Source organism: Periplaneta americana, chromosome 12, assembly GCF_040183065.1.
Source record: "Periplaneta americana isolate PAMFEO1 chromosome 12, P.americana_PAMFEO1_priV1, whole genome shotgun sequence".
Classification (NCBI taxonomy): domain Eukaryota; kingdom Metazoa; phylum Arthropoda; class Insecta; order Blattodea; family Blattidae; genus Periplaneta; species Periplaneta americana.
Window position 1 is genome coordinate 91,094,322 of NC_091128.1, and position 22,783 is coordinate 91,117,104.

General features: G+C 36.3%; 1 protein-coding gene across 1 annotated transcript in view; it reads right to left on the minus strand.

Annotated features, from left to right (window-relative positions):
* Window positions 1-11,657, minus strand: part of Adck1 (aarF domain containing kinase 1) — a 78,998-nt gene extending 67,341 nt beyond the window's left edge. Inside the window, exons 1-2 of the mRNA XM_069841735.1 lie at window positions 11,518-11,657; window positions 11,188-11,346 (exon numbers count right to left, since the gene is read on the minus strand). The gene's annotated coding sequence lies outside the window, so the exon portion shown is untranslated. The remainder of the gene's footprint in view (window positions 1-11,187; window positions 11,347-11,517) is intronic.
* Window positions 11,658-22,783: the final 11,126 nt, after the last annotated feature.

Genomic DNA, 22,783 nt, shown 5'->3' on the forward strand with positions numbered 1-22,783 from the left:
AGCTATACGTTTTCTCTAACCATGTGTAGTGTGGGGAGATATTGAAGTTGCACATTATTCTGTTCATACAAAAGGTAATTTCCTAGTACAAGTGATCGGATATATGACGTCATGTATTATTTCTAAGCTGAAGTATGTGACAAGGTTAGTGGATTAGCCGAGGGGATTATTTCAGTGATAGGCCTATGAGGCCAAGGAATTGTCTGTACTGAGGACCACGTAAGAGTAATTCCTGAAAGACTAATTTGGCCGTCTCTTCAGTGTTGCCAACTAATATTAAATATCACCAAAAGAGGATAAAATCACACAATGTCATGTACAATAATAATAATAATAATAATAATAATAATAATAATAATAATAATAATAATCATCATCATCATCATCCTTGGATGTATTGGGCCTAGTGGCCCGTCACGGTCTCTTGCCAACGCTTGAACGGTCTGCCCAAGGATCTCTTGCCCACAGGATGATAATTTAAAATTTGGCACGGAAAATAATAATAATAATAATAATAATAATAATAATAATAATAATAATAATATACCTAGTATTACCAATAACGATGTCTTGCTTATTTACCACATCTCATCTTTATGTTTTGGGGGGTGTTTTCTAAAAGGTTCACTTGTCAAAGAGTATATTTTTCTTCTGGACCTCTCGCACATTACGTTAGTAGTTAGTAGATTAGTGTATGATATAATATTAAAATGTATTTTGTCTGACAACATGAAATTCATTGTTTTGATTAAACAGTTTACGATTCACGAGACCTAACTAAAGCCCGATTCAGACAGTGCTAGTTTCAGTGATGGATTCCAAGGTGGCTGCGCTGATGGCTACCCTGCGTGCTCACTTGCTGGAAGTAATGCGCTCTGGTGGCTGCTTTTTGGCTAGCTTGCTGGATTTCGAGGATAGGTTCCTTGCTATTTTTCGCGATGGTTTGCAAGCTGGAACCAAAGATGATAATATAGTATCACCACTGAAACCATGTCGCCATGTTCGTGGTTTTCCAACTAAACCTGTTTTTTTCCCTATATTATGTAGTTTCTAAGAAACAACAATTAAATATCGGACTTTAGCTGTTTTGCACTTATGGCTTAATTACCTTATTACGACATTTACTATTGTTAATGTAGGACTTTAGTTGTTTTCCACTCACGGTTTAGTTTCTTTTTGACCATGAGTGTTGGCAACAGATAAAACAGCAGATGATTTTCCAATTTGAACTGTGAAAAGAGCCAGCTCCGTGAGAACAACCATCACTGTAGCCAACACGGGAGCCAGCAAGTGAGCACGCAGGGTAGCCATCAGTGCAGCCACCTTGAAATCCATAACAGAAACTAGCACCGTCTGAACCGGGTTTAAAAATGTATTCTGTTTGATTATGTGAAATGATTAGTATGAATTCCGAAAACTAATGCCACTTTGAAATGTATGCTTTAGAATATATAATATATTTTATTGTAATAAAAGTCTAAACACAAAAGAAATTAATTAAAATGTGAAATGGTATTTCTATCGATTACCTAAGGGCCTGTATCACACAAAATATGTTATACAGAGTGATTTATATAGAACTGACACATTTCTTTCATTAATTGTTTCAAAACGAATTGAGCTAGCGACAACTTATTATACCTAAAATGTAGAGGAATTTTGGGATATTATTTACCTCTATAGCAAATGTTGTCCGGCGTTGTCAAATCCGGAGATCTCGGTGGCCACAGGTTCCTGGAAATTATTCGGTCGTCACATAACCGGATAAATGGAACCATGCTTCATCTGTGAACCATGTGATGGACAATATGGCAGGATTTTGCACAATGAACGTCTGAAACCAACGACAATAATTCAATCTTTTATCCTTATCTGGTTCCTGTAGCTGATGAACAACCGTAACCCTATATGGCTTTAGGCTCTCTGACACATTGAGTAGGTGTACCCTGTCTCCTGCGACAAACGTCTTAATGATTTTTTGGGTGACTGCTCCAGTCATGCTCTTACGTCAACAACAACCGTGGGAAGCCTAGATGAACGATGCTTGCCCTTTTCACTCACCAGAGATCCAGTTGTTTCCAATTTGTTTACCAGTCCCATTATTGTGTTTGTTTTGGGAGGATTGCGAACACTAAATTCTCTCTGGTATGCCCTTTGAGTAGCTGTAATTGAATTCGTAATCCAGTATTGCTTCACAAGGAAGAGTCGTTGATTTAATGTGTACTGCATTTTCACGTTGACACAAAATGTCGAAAACAGCTGCCAACAATAGGAATAAAACAAACATCTGCGCATCTAGTGACAAGGAATCGAAACTCCAGAACATTCTGCTGTTGGTTTCAGACGTTCATTGTGCAAAATACTGCCATATTGTCCATCACATGGTTCACAGATAAAGCATGGTTCCATTTATCCGGTTATGTGACGGTCGAATAATTTCAAGGAACCTGTGGCCACCGAGATCTCCGGATTTGACAACGCCGGACATTTGCTATAGAGGTAAATAATCTCCCAAAATTCCTCTACATTTTAGGTATAATAAGTTGTCGCTAGCAGAATTCGTTTTGAATCAATTAATGAAAGAAATGTGTCAGTTCTATATAAATCACTCTGTATTTATTTACACTTAGCCTACCAGACTCTAATCTTGAAATTGTAACCACAACACAAAGCAACACATACAATAACTATTATGTATTAATATTAATACTGATATTAATTAATTATATTAGTATGTTCAAATTTCACTACCTTCCAGTAATGGGCTCAGAAATCTAGAACAATTTGAATTTTCAGAATTTAAACTACCGACAACTTGTGTCACTGCTGCCAACATACCAGTTTTAAAATCACTACCAGTTGTATTTTTCAGTACCGAAATTCGAAACGATGTTGGCAAAAGAAAATTCAACCTGCAAACTAGAAAATCACCACAATTCACTAGCTTATGTAGTAATGAGGGAAAAATGGTTAGGTTTCTTCCTTGGGGTATTAAGTAAACTGACTCAGACTATAGTGTGGGAAGATACCAGAGTTTCTGAGTGATATAGTAGGTCCATATTATATTTTACTGAAATTATTATGAGTTCATGATACAACTAAATAAATTTATTGATTAATAGTATCATTATATTTCCTTTGAATGTCTCAACCAAAAATCCCGGTTTCCAACGCGAATCCCCTAGTGTCTTTTATTGGTGATGTCGTCATGTAACGTCATAATTTCTGTGTAATGCGGTTTCATACGCGGAAATCGTAATGTATACTATTCCCAATGTTAACTGCAGTTTAATCGAAAAGCTGTTATAACCTATTAAAGTGTTACCTGTAGATGCAAATGGAGCTTGATATTAGAAGAAATCGCCTTCTGCTTCCACGCAGTCTTTCCATTGCTTGACCAACTTTCCGATGGCGTCGGCAAAGAACTTCTTTGGCTGTTCGCTGAACCACTTACGCACAGTGTCCATAATCTCTTCGTCTCTAGCGAATGAGCCTCTTTGCAAGGCCTTCTTGAATGGTCCGAACACATGAAACTCACACGGCGACAGGTCAGGGCTCCACGGAGGATGCTCTGACACTTCCCACTGCATTCGCTGCAGGGTCTCCTGAACGTCACTTGCAACATGCAGACGCGTATTATCGTGCAATAATATAATGCCTGTTGCCGGATTCCCTGGTCTCTTGTCTTTGATCGCTGCACACAGGTTGAGGATGGTTTGCTTATAGCGTTCGGCGTTGATGGTGACTCCTGACTTGGTGAACTCCAACAGTAGCGGACCGTCCATATCAAAGAAAACCGTGAGCATGACTTTCTCTCCTGACGTTTGCGTTTTTAACTTTTTAGGACTTGGTTCGCTAATGGATTTTTCTTCTTGTTCAGAGAGGTGACACCATGTTTCGCCACCTGCCACAATGCGACGCAAAAAGTTCTCTCCGTTTTTCTCATACCGCTCGAGGTGTTCAAGCGAACATGTCATTCGCTGTTGTTTATGGTCGGCCGTTAGTGTTCGGGGAACCCACTCCGAGCAAACTTTACGGTATCCGATTTTCTGAATCAAAGAATGCACACTGCCGTAACTCATATTGAATTCAGCAGCTAATGACCGAATACTCCTCCGGCAATCCTCACGAATTGCCACATCCAGCTTCTCCGCCGCATCGGTAGTTAGAACAACGTGTGCTTGGCCCGGACGCGGTTGATCCTTCGTTTCCTCACGCCCCATACGGAACATTCGACTCCACTCTGTCACTGTTGTCTTGCTAACGCACGCATCACCGTATACCGCTAACATTCGTCGACGAATTTCCGCAGGTTGGCAGCCTTCCGCAGTAAGGAACTGAATTACCGCTCGCTGGTCTGTCTTGGACGGATTCTTCACCATAAATGCCATCTCCGAACACGATTTCGCGAGCACTCTTTCACATCAGCTGATCGCGTTTGTTTTCATGGGAATGAGAGTGCTTCAGAAATATCTACCGCATGGCAGTTCGAGCTGGTTACTACTGGTTTCAATGTGAGGCGAAGCAAACGGGTTTCATTTAATCTCGCCTCGTATTGTCAGAGTCTGAGTTGACGTAGTACCGCAGTACAACACTAGGGTCGCTAACGTCGCCGACGATACGACGTAGTTCTAAGCAACTCCGTAAGTGTCGCTAATGCGAAGGTTACGTCATATCCTTTATCAGCCATTAAGTAGAGATGGGATAAACTGTTCTTTTTAAGAAACAGTTTCTACTGTAACTGTTTCATGAACGAAGCTGTTACAAAATAAGTTTCAAAGAAACAGTTTCATAAGAATTATGTTTACAACATCAGTGCCAACTGTTTCAAACGTTCCAACTGTTTCAACTTCTCATCTGCTTCAGGAACATGTTTCAAAGCCCTTGAATCGTCTTTAAATCAGCTGTTCAGAGTATTGTGACGACGAAAGCCAATTTTCGTAGGTTACTGTTAAGGGTGCAGTAAATAACTACAATTCAAAATGAATCGATTTTAGTAAAAATAGTAAAATAGTTTAATAACGATGAAATTAGCCGATGATATTTTTCGCGGTATATTAAAAATTAACACTATGTTAGGGTACCATAAACATATTCTCCATCCATGGACAGCTAATAATTAATATCAGATTTATTAGGGAATTTGATTCGTACAATTAAATTGCGCTATCCTACATAGGCTATTGTTGCACGAAGGCCGTGTGGAACATGGATACTAATATTATATCTACTTTCGATTGGAGGTCAATGATAGCGCTACACGTGGCCTTTGCAGAGAGCAAAGAAGAGGAAAACTGTTTAGAAATTGAACTGTTTTTCTCTTGGAACCATGTGCATCGTTGGAGCATGTAACACTCTTTGGTACAGTTGGAACAGGTTATTTCACGACTGTTTCGGTTCCAAATAAACTGTTCCAGCTTTTTTTTTTACCCATATCTACCATTGAGTAACTTGAACCTATGAACTGAACACTGAATTAGCGTCAAGAACAATCATTCCCATTACCAGATACTTGAATTTAGAATTAATCTTTGTGCATTATAATCACGCAAAATACCTTAATGAATAATTTGACTAACTGCTTCGTCACACAAAACAAAGTCACTACACTGTCACTGTCTAGTACTAGTAATTATCATGGAATACAATTACAGTAGGCGTAGGCCTTAAAATACTGAATCACAAATGTATCACTAGGTCTAAAAACTTTGTTCTTGTAACACTGTTGCACGGTACCTAATCTGTCATAATTATGCGTGCAGTTACTTCCTGGCTACTACTACTTTCAAAATTTTCTGTCAAGCATATTTTTGTCGAGATTGAAACGAATACATTCTTCTTCCTCCTCGATACCCTCTTTTGATGGATAATATTATTGCAATGACTATTTCGGTCTTAGTTGTAGTGATCTATTTTTGTTCAGTTTACTGAAAACTCGTTCAGCTGAGAAATTAGAAAATGGGAGAACCATTAACATTCAAAGTAACTTTCCTTAATTCAAGAACAACTTTAACTCCATTACCAATTTTAAGGTTAATACTGCTTTCCAATATTCTTCATACTGCTGGCATAGAAGACATATTAAATTCATGAGAAGAATAGTTAAGTACTGCATGTGATCGCCATTCTTTGTCAGCTTCCTGAACATTGACATTATTTATTTATATTCAGTATTATATGTTTAAATACAATGTAGGCTATATAACGCAATTTAATCTTAGATAGGTAATAGAAAATATATTTGTTAACGTTCCTACATGGCGGCATGCAGCATATTAGAAAGGTAAACCCTGACAAGTGACTGATTATTGTTACTTTTGGCATACTCTGTCAAAATGACTCATAGCAGTAAAAATTTGTTCTCCAAGCTAACGCCATACCCCTCAACCTTTCTCGTCACTCAGAATTTGAAAGCCCGGGAGAAAGTCGGTAAGGAATAGGTCAAAAACCTTCAAATAAAATTACAAAAACAGGCTACCCCTACAGATTGAGCGTAATTCTCAAGCAGATAATTCGCCCACGGATACTAGAGAGTCAACTGTACCGATATTTTATAGGCACATTTATTTCTTAATTAAGTAAACAATTTAGTGGACTTAGCTTGAGAATTCCACACAAGACAACATCCATACAAGCAATCATTCCACACAATATTCCACATAGTAACCAAAATTTCACGCATTTTATGGAATTCCTCACAGTTTGGCAACATAGCTCATTACATTAGTCATAGGTTCGAATTTACACATTTTAACCTCGAGTTTCCTTGTTTCCTATTCATAAAACGTTAATGTAGTTTTCCATTCTATGTTTCCTGTTTCCAAAAATAGGCTACATAGATGAACCATAATGAATCTGAAACCTGCTGCATGGGGCTTACCTTATGAAAGTATAATTTTTTGTATGTCCTGGGTTCAAATTCTGGTTGGGACAAGGTAATGAGATTTTCTCTCAACGAATTGACGTCGGAAGCAAAATTGCTGGGTAACTTTCGAAGTTGAATCTCGGATTCATTTCGCCATAATTAATTCACATATCATCATCATCATCATCATCAACATCATCATCATCATCATCATCCATACTACAGCCCGGGTTAAGTCGATGCGCTACTGAAAATTGTAGAATTTTGGCAAATGTTATTATTTTTTTTTTCGCGCTAAAAAATGTGCGGTTTCATGAAAAGCTCATCTCAATATCTTAATTATAAGTATACTTTTATATAATTGTGTAGAAGTTGTGTTAATGTACGAGTTGTGTAACAAAAACTTTAAATTCAGTTATTTAAAAAAAAGACAAGTAGGCCTATTTATTTTATTTCTCGGTGGTTAAAACTAGTGCAATGAAACTTGGCATATTTATTCATTAATATATTTGTTATATTTAATAATTTTTTTTTTTTAGAAATAGGATTTTCACTAAGAAAATTAAACAAACAAAATAAGTTTAATTTAAAAAAAACGTTTATGAGAAATGATTGAAATTTACAATATTTGTTCATGGTATTAATATGCATATTCAGTAGGCCTAAAAATTTCAACGCTCTAGTTAAAAAAATTATGGATTTTATAAATTTCAGTAGCGCATCGCCTTAAGTTCACGGTGCGGCGTGCTGTACAGTAGTGGCAAAAAAAAAAAAAAAAACCGGACCGACCCTTGTAGCTGATTTCAGAGCCTTGTTCACTCAGAGCACGATAGACTGGTAACTAAGAGTTTCGTGGTTCGAATCCTGCCTGGGAAGGAAACTTTTTTTGTTCCGTATTCAAATTTATTCCCAATACTTTTCGATTGCAGCGATATTTTACTACTTAATTAACTTATTATTCCCAGAACATGAATTTTACCAGCAATCGAAAAGTGTTGGGAATAAATTTGAATAAGGAACAAAAAAGAAAGTTTCCTTCTCAGGCAGGATTCGAACCACGAAACTCTTAGTTACCAGCCTATCGTGCTATGGAGTGAACAAGGCTCTGAAATCAGCTACAAGGGTCGATCCGGTTTTTTTTGCCACTACTGCACTTATGCAAGAGAGGGCCGTTAAGCTAAAAGTAGGTATATTTATTCACAGAACAGGAGTGATAAGCACAATAAGCATCAGGCTGCAGTGTAAGCCTTCGGGTCCCTCCTCCATAAAAAGAGAAAAATAATGTTGCAATAACTACTGTCCGTTACTCAGGAGTAGACGAGCGGAAAGAATGTGACCTTGACTATCGCTGCTGATTATTATAAACATCGCTCAGATACGCATCCCAGTAGCCAGGTTATTACTCATACAGGAAACATGAGTAACAATGTGTATGGAAATTAAAGCTAAGTTGAACAGAAGGAGACCTAATGTTTCCGCTTACTACAGTACAAATATTGCACGTGTTGTCGTACGTTATCTGTTCACATCCCTTCTTCCTCAGTCCGCTCTCGTCTTCTCCTGAGTCACCGACAGTAAATGTAGTGCAAATTTGATCAAATTCGTAACAGAAGAAGAAGTCTTCAAAACTTACTAAATATGACAATTTTCAGAAATATCTTAAAACGTTTAAAATATCTTAAAATAGGCCCTAACACAATGGATTCTTATGCTGTGTGAACATAATCTTAATTACATCCTGACAAGAACTCGAACACTCAGATGACAGAAAGAAAAATTACGTCGCTAACACGAAGAAGGTTTCGTTTCTTACAGAGTGAAAGAGAAGAAGGGGCATTAGTTAACTTTCAGTGGACAATAGCGCAGGATCCCTGGCAGCGTCTCTCCTGATATGCACGCAAATTCAGACACAAAATATTAAACAGTGTCATCAAACTGAGACATACTTTCTCATACCTACATTTTGAGCATTCAACAAACAATTTAGTTTCTTATTTTATCAGTCACATTTCTGTCCAGGGACCTACTTGTTACTAATCACCAACATAATATGCGAGAGGTCCAGGATGAATTACCAGGCATAGTAAGTCTATGCATGGACCCCTAGTGAGTTAATATTGGTAACAAGTAAGGAGCGGATTCCTATATAATTAAATATTCTTTTTGCGTGTGATAAAACACAATTAACAAAGTTAAAAATTCCGAACATGAAGTTTCAAGTTTAAAACCCGAATTTTATTTCACATAAAAACACATATTTTCACAAAAAAATTATGTAAATACATATTTTCAAGAAATCTATTATAAACACATAAATCTTAGAGTTTCTTATTTAAATAATTTTTTACAAGTACTTTTAAATATTTTAAAACTAAATCAATTATATCATTCAGAAGTGCGTTATCTCTTTCAGGAATTCTTGGTTGCTTCGTGTTTCTAAGCGCTCAGTGATGTATCCGTGATCCATTTTCGTATATCTTTTCATTAATAGTCTTCCTCGTATGTAATCGTGAAAACTTTGTAACTAATTCAACAGTTCATAGCATAAATACACGTCAAAAAATTACTTTCATACTCCATCGGCAAGTCTATCGTGCTATCAAAAAGGAGTGCGTTATATGGCAGCAAAAATTTTTAATAGCCTCCCTATCGATATAAAAAATGAAACTCAAAACATAAAATTATTTAGGACCAAATTAAAGAAGTACCTGATTTCTCACGCCTTCTATTCTGTAGGTGAATTCATGACATTCAATAACACTTCATGAAATTGATACTAAAACTATGTGTTGTACTAGTAGACTATATTGTAAATCTCGTCTGTATATATTTCATCTAGACTGTGACTATAAATTAAGATTTTATAATAGTATTAAGTTTTTTGACTTGTTCCATATTCTAGCTGTAAGCATGTATGAATACCATGGAATGTTAATAAATACAATACAATACAATACAATACAATAGTAACGCCTCAAGTTCTGAGAACTACTAGACAGCAAATCAGTGTTATTATTAGAGAATAAATTAACATGGACAAGGAGGAGAGATGTTTCAACACATAATTAGGAATGTTTATTGTTGCTGAAGATGATTTCATTGCACGCTTTGTTTTTGAAACACAACAGATAAGAGCTGGGTATGAACATTATTTAATTTAAACAAATCTCTCGCATCTCGCTCATGTATATCGAGTATATCTTGTTGTGATTTCCTGTTATCGGGCTTCGTCAATCGATACCCTTCAAGATATACTGAAAGATGGTTATTTAAAAAACGATTTGGCTTTCCTACTAGCAAATTTAAGTTTTTGTGTGACACCATAAAAAACTCGAAACATCCAAAAACCTGTTGTCTGAAACAGGGAGGTGCGTGCCGTGGAAATTAAACTAGACTCGCTACCAGGTTCAGAAGCACAATTACTAAGGGACAAATTCCAGAATGTGTTTGGGAAAAACAGTGGATATAAAAAAATGTGTAAAGTTGCTAACGTATATTGGAGAATGTACCTGTAGGTGAAATTGACGGTGTATGTGTTTGTGAGATTCCTATCTTTAAATATGCACGTCTGACGTCCTGTGATGTGGAAAGATCGTTTTCACAGTTTGTTCAGAGATAATCGGCATGCATTTGTGATGGAGAATTTGGAGATGACCTTTGTTGTTACACTGCAATTCTCGGCCAACTACTAGGACTCTAGTGTGGTTGGTGAGTACCTAGTAACATTTTTTTTCAAGCTAAGTAAGGTATTTTTGTCATATTTAAAATAAATATTTTTTTATTTTTAGCAAATATTTTCGTACTTTTTAGCACATAAAAATCCGCTCCCTAGTAATAAGTAGGCGGGGGGGGGGAGGCTAAAACAATGCATTGATTAGAATATACAGGTATCGAACTATTTTTAGTTCTAACTATTTGTGGCTGCAAATCGAAACCACGTGTTTATCATTATACAGTATACAGTTCACAGAAGCCAGTGATACAAAAGAAAATCATGCCTTCCTCTGTATAGCTTTTCTGAAGAATTGCTGTAACTTTTAAGTGTTAAACTATTTGATTTGGGTGAAGGTCATGAAAGCTGTTATCTCACCCCTCCAGAATATGAACACACATAACCAACATTTATTCAGACATTTATCCTGCTACCCAGAATAAAGAAATCGATAATATGATCAACAAACAGAAGTCGTCTTTAGTACAGTATTTCTGAAATGTAATTTCATTCGATTTCAATTTTATGCTCCGAAAGCGGTGGGGAGAAGAAGCGTCATTGATAGACATAACAATGTACAGATTACAGGACTGAACATGTATGTACTTACCTCCTCTTTGTTATTCTGAACTCAATAGTAATCCTGTAGACCAATGGAAAATCTCTTTACGTCGGATCCTCTTTAAAATCTTGAACAACACTGCCAGGAAAGAATGCCTGCCACCGCGTACCTAAAGCACGTGACTCATCACTCAACTTCTTCCGAAACCTAGGGAACAGTGTTGCCAACACATAAATTGTATCCTCGTCAGCCTAACACCTGGAAATCCTTAAGAATCCGTCAAAATTAACAAAAAAAAATAAATAAATAAGACTCACTCAATATATATATATATATATATATACAAATAAAAAGCAAATTTTAACACAACTTACTTACCAATTTTGATTAAAATATTAATTCGTCAACCTCCTACTTGATTACTACGAGGAAATCTGTAACAGGGGATTCTTTAACGCGGTACGGCACAGTTCAATGAAAAAGTAAAATCCCCCAAGAATTAAATAAATAAAAGCCAAAAGACGATGTAAATCGTAATTTCCGTCCGAAAATCCGTCACCCGTCAAAGTCATTCTTTTCCCGTTGGCTACGTTGAATTTCCTTCCAGTTGACATCACTGCTAGGGAAGTCCCGTGACCTTGAGAAAATCCTATGACTGTACCAAACTTCCTTGATAACCCTCTCTGCGCCGATGCACTCCTTATCGAATGTTTTGAACAGTTGTAACGAAAGGATATGCGTAACAAAATTTTCGTATACTTTTATCCAATTAACTGTAAATAAGATTTCCTTATAATGTAATAACGTAATAAGTAATAAACGACTGAAGCCAAGCTTTGTACTTCTACGTAGTTACAATTTCTGCCGCAAGATGGCACTGCAATACTAATATGAACCAAGGCCAGTCGAGGAAAATAATGACTGTGTTGGAAAATAGTGACTTGTGGTAGAGAGCGAGCGCGAAATTTAAATATTGAATAATTATTATTTGTGTTGTGTTACGCATCTTGTGTTGAGTGATTATTTAGTGTTTAGTGTGTTAAATAACATATTAATTAAGTTATATATACTGTTTCTTCTTCCTTTTATTTTTTTTATAAATCTTGTGATAAAAGACACTGATTCCTAACAATTGCCTCACCAATCAAGAAATCCTTATGGAGGAAACAAATAATTATCCACAAGAAATAAACTATCAGAGTCCGATTGAAGAAGATACTTCAGAATTAACTCTTCACAGAGGCCCACGCACGAAAACGTACACCTTAAAAAAAGGTATGTTACATAAAGTCAAGCAATCCAAAAAGTCTTCAGCTAAGAAAGAATTAATCAATCCAAACAGATCACTTGAAGTACGTAACTTACCAATATTTCAAAATACTTCACATTCGGTTACATCAACACCACAACCTGCATCACCAACTTCAGGAACATCAGGCATGAATCAAGATGATAAACTCAAGACACTACAATCTTCATATTCAAAAGAACTCATTTCGATTCCTACAAATAATTATTTTGACCCTTTTCCCAGCTAAATGTTGATACTGTAGAAAATATGGAAACTAACTATGTATTCTCGCACGATCCTTGTGGAAATGATGAATCTCAAAAAGAGGTGCTAGATGCTACTCCTAAAGTAACAACTGCTAGATTTCCGCCAATCATTGTTCCTATACTTCCTAAATGTCCTAACTATTTTCAGTACCAGCGGGCCCTAGAGAAAGAGTTAGGCTTTCCTATAAGAATAATATACAATCAATCACAAGGAACAAAGTTTCATGTTTCATCAGAAGAAGCTTTTAACAAGCTTAAAAATTTATTTCTAGATAAGCATATTGGATTTTATACGTTTACTCCTAAATCACACAAGCCGCTACAAGTCGTGATCAAGAAACTTCCAGTACAAGTAACTGCTCAACAAATACAAGAAGAGTTACTGATGTTAGATTTTCCCGTTATCGGTGTTCGACAGCTCACTACTACTCGACAGACAACAGGTATTGTTGAAAATTTTAATTTACCAGTATGGGTTGTCTCCTTAAAAAATAATGAAGTTGGGCGAACAGTTGATGATCTTAAATACATATGTCACCAATCAATATTAATTGAAACTTACAACCCGAAATCAAAAACATATCAATGCTATAATTGCCAGCTCTATGGCCATATGTCTTCGGGCTGTTGCCTATCTACTAAATGTGTAAAATGTGGTAACAACCATAGACTTGAAGACTGTCCAGTGAAAGGTCCATCAGTCGCACCTACTTGCGCAAATTTCGGTGAATCACACACTGCTAATTACCGCCAATGTAGCATAGCTCTTCAACATCGAAATGTACTGCAACAAAAACAAGATCTGAAAGAACAGAGACTAAGAAATAGAGGAATAGGTTATACTTTTAATCAACATGATTTCCCAAGATTGCCAAAAGTTACACTTAATCCAGCTTGGACGAAAACGAACTCCAACACAGAGACTACTACAGACACACTCATGGGGGATATTAAAGAACTCTATACCTTTTTCAAAGCATAGGCTTTACCAAAATTATTAATCAAATTAAACAAACTACATTAAAATTGCAACAGGCATCAGATACATTCTCTAAACTATTCACAATATTTGAAGCAATTACAACAATACTGACTCCAGAAACAAATGTTCCTTAAACCAACAAAAATTAAAATCCTTCGTATAATTAATTTCAATGCTAATGACATTAAACGACAAATTTATGAACTTCAATATCTCTTACTTGAACATAGTATCGACATTGCTCTCATCACAGAAACCCATTTGGAACCCACTGATCGTTTCACATTACGTAACTACGATATCATTCGCTCTGACAGGCCTTACAGACGTGGAGGAGGTACTGCTATAATCATCAAGCGAAATATATCCTATGCTCCAGTCCAAATAATTGGCTTAACGTGTGCTGAAATCACAGCTATAACACTCCTTCTCGATAAAAAAAGAAGTAATGATTGCATCCCTATATATTCCTCCTAATTCAAATCTCTCTCCAAATGAACTTGATAAAATCATCAGTGCACACCCCAGATTTATCATTGGTGGTGATCTAAATGCCAAACATATACATCCTGGCATTCAAGATTAATAAATCCAAAAGGACGCGTGCTCCTCGAACATGCAGAAGAACACAATTACTACATTCTCGTCCCAATATTTCCAACTTATTACCCGTATCAAAAAGATAAACTACCTGATGTCCTAGACATATTTCTTCTCAAAACATATGGGATGCCCCCCATCATTGAACCACTAAACGCCCTTAATTCAGATCACCTATCTGTTCTTATACTTATTAATACAGCTAATTCTTTTTCTTGTCAAAAACCACCTAAGAAGTATTATACTGATTGGAACTTATTTGAAAATACCTTAACACAGACTCTGCCAGGAAATCCAAATTTAGTCACTAAAGATGATATTGAATCCGGTATACAGATCCTTACTGATACTATCCATGACGCTTATAGAAATTCTTCCAGTTGCATAGAAGATCATGACCCCGACCTGCAAGAAAATAATGAACTTCTCTTCCTTATCAAAGCAAAACATAAAGCAAGAAAGAATTGGCATGAAACTGGTAACCCACAAGCTAAACGATGCTATAATCGACTTAACAAAGCTCTCCAAAGAAAAATAAAATCTCACCGAATACAAAAGTTTGAATCTGCAGTTGAAAAGATAACAGAAAAACCAGAACAGCTTTGGTCCTTAAGTAAGAAACTACAAGGCACATTATAGAAAATTTCAAATACAGCAATAGTTGACAACAATGGAGTGAGATATTACAAACCAATTGATAAAGTGAATGTCGTTGCAACTTCCTTAGAACAGAGATTCTGGTCAAACAACACTCCAATAAATATAGAATTCGTTCATACTATAGAATCTCAAATACAAAATTTGCTAAGTCTTCCCGTCAAACATGATATTGCTCAAACTTCGTCCACAGAAGTAAAAGCTACAATCTTTCGAAAGTAAACAAAAGAAATCACCTGGACCAGATAAAATCACAACTGAAATGTTAGCTCACCTTCCGCAATTGGCCCTTACACATCTTACAAAAATTTATAACGCATGCTTGCAACATAAATATTTCCCTAGATCCTGGAAACATGCTCATATTGTTACATTTCCTAAACCGAAAAAGAACCCGACAATTCCTAATAACAGACGGCCTATTAGTCTGCTAAGTATTCCCGGAAAAATTTTAGAAAAAAATCATTGCAAGACGTCTACTTCCTCTTCTTCAGACACCATCAAGAACTCATCACCAGCAGTTCGGTTTTAAGAAACATCACTCCACAGCTCATAAGTTAAAAAGAATTACTACTCACATCAAAGATCATTTTCACACAGATCAGCATACAGTGGCAGTTTTTCTCGACATCGCTCAAGCTTTTGATACAGTCTGGCACTCTGGTCTTCTCCATAAACTACAAGTACTCACCATAGACGACGGACTTATACATATAATTCACAGTTTTCTCTCAGATCGAACCTTTCAAGTTAAAATGGAAAATGAACTTTCAGCGGTTCAAAATATTCACTCAGGAGTTCCACAAGGTTCCATAATTGCACCACATCTCTATTCTGTCTATGTTCACGACATGCCACGTTCTGCTAATTGTAAATTAGGATTATATGCAGACGATACTGTGTATTACACAAGTGACTTCAACATCAACATTGCCCACATCAAGTTACAAACACAACTCAATGCTCTAGAAACGTGGCTTACAAATTAGAGAGTAAAAGTAAATATGGAAAAAACACAAGCTATCATATTCATCCATAGGAAACCTAAAAAACCAGATTGCCTTCGTCTCTTCTCAGAAAACATTGACTACAAGAATGAAGTTAAATATCTAGGAGTGATTCTCGACAAACGTCTGCGCTACAGTGAACATGTAGAATATGCAAGAAACAAAGCTCTGGCCAGATTTATTCACTTATACCCACTGATTAGGTCTCCGTATCTTAACCTTCCCCTCAAAGTAAGGCTTTATACATCGGTCATAAGACCAGTGATGACATATGGTTGTGAAGTTTGGAATTCCGCCCATCCAAGAATCATCAGAAGACTACATGCAATCCAACGATCAGTCTGCTTAAAAGTCACTGGTGCTGACTACACCACATCAAATGCACAGCTCCAAGAGATGTTAGAGATTGAATCATTTTATGATTTCATCAAAAGAATTTCAAATAACTTTTCTCGAAAGTTGCTGTATCATCCTAACCCTCTCATTCGAGCTCTAGCTACCTGAAGCGAAATTTGATTAATTAAATGCCTTCAAGAAAAGGATAACTAAGTTGGAACGAAAAATCATTTTAATATCTTCTTATATTACTTTAAAGTAAAAGCCTTATTTATATATAAGGCTGAAACTTATGTACAAATCAACATCACGACAATAAAAAAAAAGGCCCGTCAATGTGTCAGGTCTTCGCACGCCGCCTTAATATTATTTTCGCCATTGTTCGGTTTGTTTACATTGCGATATGGTTGAGTTATGGAAGGAATTTGTGTTTAAATTTATATATTTAAGTTTAAAATATGCCTGGATATTATAACCCACATGGAATTTGGATTAAGTTGCCTATACTTTCGACACAATAGGCCTATGTATAAAAATAGGAATAAAGGAGGCCAAAAGGGCAAAGTCAAATATATAGTGATTAACTTGAGTAATTAATTGGACTGTTCTAAGGTAGACATTAATAGCATTGGTTAGCAGTGTTGTTAAGCAATATAAAATTAATAAGATCATTTAAATTAACGGACCTCATTTAATCCAAAGAATATGCTACCTTCTGAATTATTAGTTTTTCAGGAAACTTATGAAAAATAACAATATCTTTATTCAAGATATATATATATATATATATATATATATATATATATATATATATCCCTTTCATAAATGAATTAACCATGCAAGCAGAAAACTATATTTTAAACAAATATTTGAAATAAAACAAAATATGTTTCGTGCCTCTTCCTCTTAAAGATAAAAGTTCCTAATATACGCTTCTCGGTAGATTACGTACAGAAATAGATTTACCCTGGCCCGAAGAAAGGAGTACGTAGTAAAATATAATGGTGGGTGGGTTACTTGATGATTTCGTGTTAAAATGCCAGAGAAAATAATTGGTTGGATATATAAGAAACGAATGTGTTTTGGTGGGCTTACAGTGGTGTGCTACAATTTTAAAGTTATTTTCAATGACTTAGGTAGGTTTTTTTCTCCCGTTCGTTGTAAGTAGCCGGATCGAATATTCATATTTTCAATTACAATCTATTAATATTATTCTTACCTCTGATTGAGGTTCTGGGTGATATGTATGTACACTATTATCAGGCAGAATAGTATCTTACTTGAGTCTTGACGATATGTATCAAAGGAAGAACAATTGTTTGTATACATCTGAAGTCTGATTAGTGTAATACGTAGCTAATCGGCGATGTACCTCCTGGCCTAGTTGTGTTATATATGTGGTATCATGTTGGTATCACTTGTGACGATCAGATCTGTCTTCGGACAGTTGATCAAACAACAATTTTATTCTGGATATGTTTAACATATTTACTGAATCTCCTCTTTATTTTCAGTGGTGTATTTTTTAATGTAGAAAAGATTGGTATATTGAGGCACCTGGGTCGACCTGGTTGGTGAGTTGGTATAGCGCTGGCCTTCTATACCCATGCTTGCCGGTTCGATCCCGGGCCAGGTCGATGGCATTTAAGTGTGCTTAAATGCGACAGGCTCATGTCAGTAGATTTACTGGCATATAAAAGAACTCCTGCGGGACAAAATTCCGGCACATCCGGCGACGCTGATATAACCTCTGCAGTTGCGAGCGTCGTTAAACAAACCATAACATTTTTTAGGCACCTGTCTCTACCCGGAATTTGCTTAAATAAGTGGGGTAAACCGTGCAAAATCCAGGCAGGTTGGCGGCCACAGGACCTTTTGAATAAGTGACTCAAGGTACACTAGAAACTGAGCTACCCCACTCGGTCACAAATTTTATAAGTTCAATCTGGGTTTTTCTTTAATATTATATGAACTTTACTTTGTAAAACAAGTAGGCCTATATGCTGTTAGCCTTTCCGGGTTTGGATATTAAATGGTCATTTTGAACTATTTTGTGTATTGTTTGTCTGTGTCTATTGTAAGTTAAAAGTGCCTACATCGTACTCGTGATAACATTGTATGAGACGTAACATTTGAAATACGTTAAAGTAAGATAGCTTTTATACCGTACATTTCATATAGTATATTACTTCATACAGGCATTTATTTAACAATAAAAGATAAACAGAGTTCTCCCGAAAAGGAAAAGAAAAAAGTGGGCTAATTTTTCGAGTTTTAAGAATATTTAATTTACTTCAGATCCTTAGACCTGTTTTTTAGTGATAGTGTGTAAAAATTAAGGGACACGTATCTCGGACAAAATAAATGTTTATAAATTATGACATCACCATTGTAGGTTACATAATCCCTTGTTGCACACACATTTCAGACATTCAGACAATGTCATGTGCTTACGAAGATCGTACTACTGGACACATGTCACAAATGCATACTTTGAATAGTAGTATCTCCACTACAGATAATTTTATTGTAACAAACTGATTTACAATACATACTTTAATCGTCATCCTAGTGTATAACTACCTCCTATCGTGCACCACAGTCAAAATGGAAAAAGGCAAAGTGATGCACAGTTTTAGTGAGTTAATCTTAAAGAGAGTTGCTTGAGATCAAGTAATACAGAATTAAAAGAATTGCAGTTGAGAGGAGGAGAAATAAATATGCTGCCATTTTCAATCGTAAAAGTGGAGCTTCCTTCGCACTCTCAAATCAAGTTGAGTAAAACGACTTCCAAACTCGCTATTGCATAAGCTTTTAATCTCTTAAAAAATGCAACTGTATGCTTTTCATTGCCAGACGCAAACGTAGCAAAGTTCATATCTGCAGCTTGCCTTGTTTATCACTAGGCTTGTAATGTTGGTGACCGACTACAAATGTTGACTGCAGCATGGTACAGTAGGCCGGGGAAGTGAGCTAGTATGAGGACACTAACTTGGTTCTGCGATCGATTACGGGAATAACAAGGTGAACATAAAGAAATCTGAACAGCTTTAAAAGTAAATATAAGCTACATAATATTACAAAGATGTATTTTACGTACCTTTCGTTATGTGTAGAAGAACTGTCATAGAATTCACTCACATTCACTTCAAACCGCTCACTAAATTCCGTTGGAAAAATATGCGCCTGGGAACCTTTAACCTTCGGCATGCTGCAGTAGTGACTGGCGAACTGAGTATTCAGCAGGTAGGTCTACAGTACACTGTTCATGCACGCTGCACTCAGCTAGAGTACTGACTGGTGAACGGATAGTAAACTTGAAACCATCGTAACGCATTCTATCGGTCCCCAAAATTATAAAAATACAAGTCTATTTGAGCCGTTGAGAGCAGAAGTGGTGTAAGTCAAAAATGGGTAATGAGGATTAAAGTAAATATTCTGTAAAATACAGCGCAAAGTAGCAATTAATATTCAATTTATTTAAACTATTAGTAGTCAGTGGATAGCACAAAGGACATATTAATTGCTACTTTGCGCTGTATTTTACACAATTTTTACTTTAAACCTCATCATCCAACTTTGACTTACACCACTTCTGCTCTGAACGGCTACTTTATCACTAGACTTCGTGGAATTGCCACGAGAATGGTAAGGTTTACTACGCACCCGGTATAGACTGTATGAGAATGTGACGTGTAACGGATGGAGTATGCCTCTGATGTAAACACTGAGCAGTATACTGCGGTTACAATAAAACCTGTATCCTGCATTCAAGAAATATAATGAATGATCATTGAAGTAGGAAATGTCTAAACATGTAAATACACAATTATTTTGTAGTGACTCTTAAAATTTAATGTAATATACTCACATCATCCTTGAATATGTGCATTGCAGTGAAGAGTTACGTACATTTTGAGCGACTGCAAAGTGAACCTCCTCCGATGGTCACTCAAACAGTCTTTATATTGGGAAAATGTACGTTCGACATCACACGATGTAATAGGTGCATATTCGAAGAACGGAAATTCACTACTTTTTACTACACCAACTTCAGACGTCTTGTCTTGACCTGATAGTACATAATTTATAATACGAAGTAGTGAATAGGCAGAATTTTTAGCAATAATGTTTCTCAACTTACATTTCACTTTTTCTGAAATTAGTGAATTGTTATTTTGGATAACTGTTTGTGATACTTTATCCACTATATTAAGGGCTTCTGAGAGTTGTAGTTTAGACGATTCTAACAGGGTGATGCTTTTGGACACGATTTTAAAATTAGAATCAATGAACAGAATATCTTCCAATAGCTGTTCAGAAGGCAATGATTTTACAGCTACAACAGCGGAACTGTCTGTGCTATCCAATGCATCAGTTACCTCCATTATTTTGCCGTAATATTCTGCATAATAATTAACAGCATCCAACCACGTTTTCCAACGGGTCAAGACTGGCTGCGAGGATAAGGGTATCCAGGGGCAATTGTTTGGAACAGCAACACTCTCATTGTAATAGGCCTATATTTGATTGAATTCTTGTCTGCACTGAACAAATGTTAAGCTTTGACTATTCCAACCACAGTAATGTAAAAACAAGTGCTTACATAGGTATACATTAGCTGTAGCTGCTCCATCTATTTGGACCGGTCACAACTCTTAACATGAACTGCTTATACTACGAGACCGGGCGGTCTCTCACCTCCTCTATACTACCGTACATCGGCAACTTGATTGCATGCTGCGTGTGGCAATTCAACGAAGTCTATTTATCACTAATCAGATGCATACAAAAGCGACTTGTCGAAATGTGAAGATAAAGCCATCTTTTCCTACACGCACACATTAGTTTTGCCCTCTTACTTTTTATTCTCCTCTTCCTCCTCCCCTTCTTCAATTCCAAAGATTAAATCCTTCAAATACGTTTCGTCTTCACAGCTTTTACTTCGTAGATTGTAGCAATCCTATGAACTTATTCTTTTTTTATTCTACTTGGTTATTTAACAACGCTGTATCAACTACGAGGTTATTTAGCGTCGATGAGATTGATGATAGCGAAATGATATTTGGCGAGATGAGGCCGAGGATTCGCCATAGATAACCTGACATTTGCTTTATGGTTGGGGAAAAACTCGGAAAAACAGTTAATCAGCCAAGCGGGAATCGAACCCGCGCCCGAACGCAACGCCGGATCGACAGGCAAGCACCTTAGCGGACTGAGCTACGCCGGTGAACTAAGTAAAACTATTTTTAATTGATATATTATCATTCACTATTATTTTTACACCCATAAATTACTGTACATTTTCTTAAAAGCTCCAAATAAAATTGGTGTGATGTTAGAATTGAATAATTTAATACAGCCGTCGTTAAATATAGCCCCTACATCGTTTGTCAAAGAACAGTAGAAGTTGAAAGTTGAGAACTTAGTTTTCTTACTAGGAAAATGCATGCATTTGCATATTTGTTCTTTATCGTTGTGTGAATATGCTGAAAGATTATCTACATGAATCACAAATTTCTGAATACAATGATATTACTTTTATTGTGCATAATAGTGCATATTTTGCCTTCATTTATAAAAGCATCATATTTTAACATCTATGCAGGGAAACTGCATATTATGTAGCCTATGTTTATTTGTCTTTCCCTCATTTTTAAAAGTGTGTAACCTCGTAAAGACGACTAATTTATGTTTATGAATTTTGAACGTAACGATGACGCCCTCATAGGGGGCCTCTCAAGTTAGCAATTGGTATTCATTTACTGCAGTCTTTAGCAGATTTCGATATAACAATATCCAGTTTAACATCAGTTCCAGGAAATGTAGGAGATAAAGTGAACGAGAAAACAGCAAATATTCTTTCCAAAAACCCTGGCTATTATCAACTTAAAGAAATTCAAGATATTCTCGGAGGAATAACACCCCAAAAACCAACAAAATTTTCTATAGAACAACTCAAAGCTTTTGTGCAAGCCCCTCTTACTTCTTGTGACGTAGAACGAAGTTTTCGCGCTACAAAGCTATGCTGAGAGACAACAGGCGAAGAATGACAACAGAAAACATACGTCACTGCTTAGTTGTGAAATGTAACAGCATAAATGGAGCATTCAGCAATGAGGCACGCACTTCAAAATCCATAGACTAAACGTAAGTTACCTATACATTATTATTCTGTCAAAATAATCTCAGACTGATAATGCATATTTTGTAGCATATTTATCTATTTTTACGGCATAAATGCATACATATTCTTCACGTTTTTAGGGCATGAACTTTCTTTCCCTGTTTATTACATCCATTGTAAATGTAGGCCTTGCATCGTTTGTCAACTCTTTTGAGGAGTTCGAAAGTAAGATTGCCTCTATGGACTTCCCGATCTGGAGGCCCTAGGTTCGATTCCCGGGCTTGGCCGTCGGAGATTTTTCCTTGCAGAGGAAAAGCTCCCCGAGTGCCTACCTAGAGTCTAGAAATTTGTATGAATGCTAGTATGCCGGGTTATTAA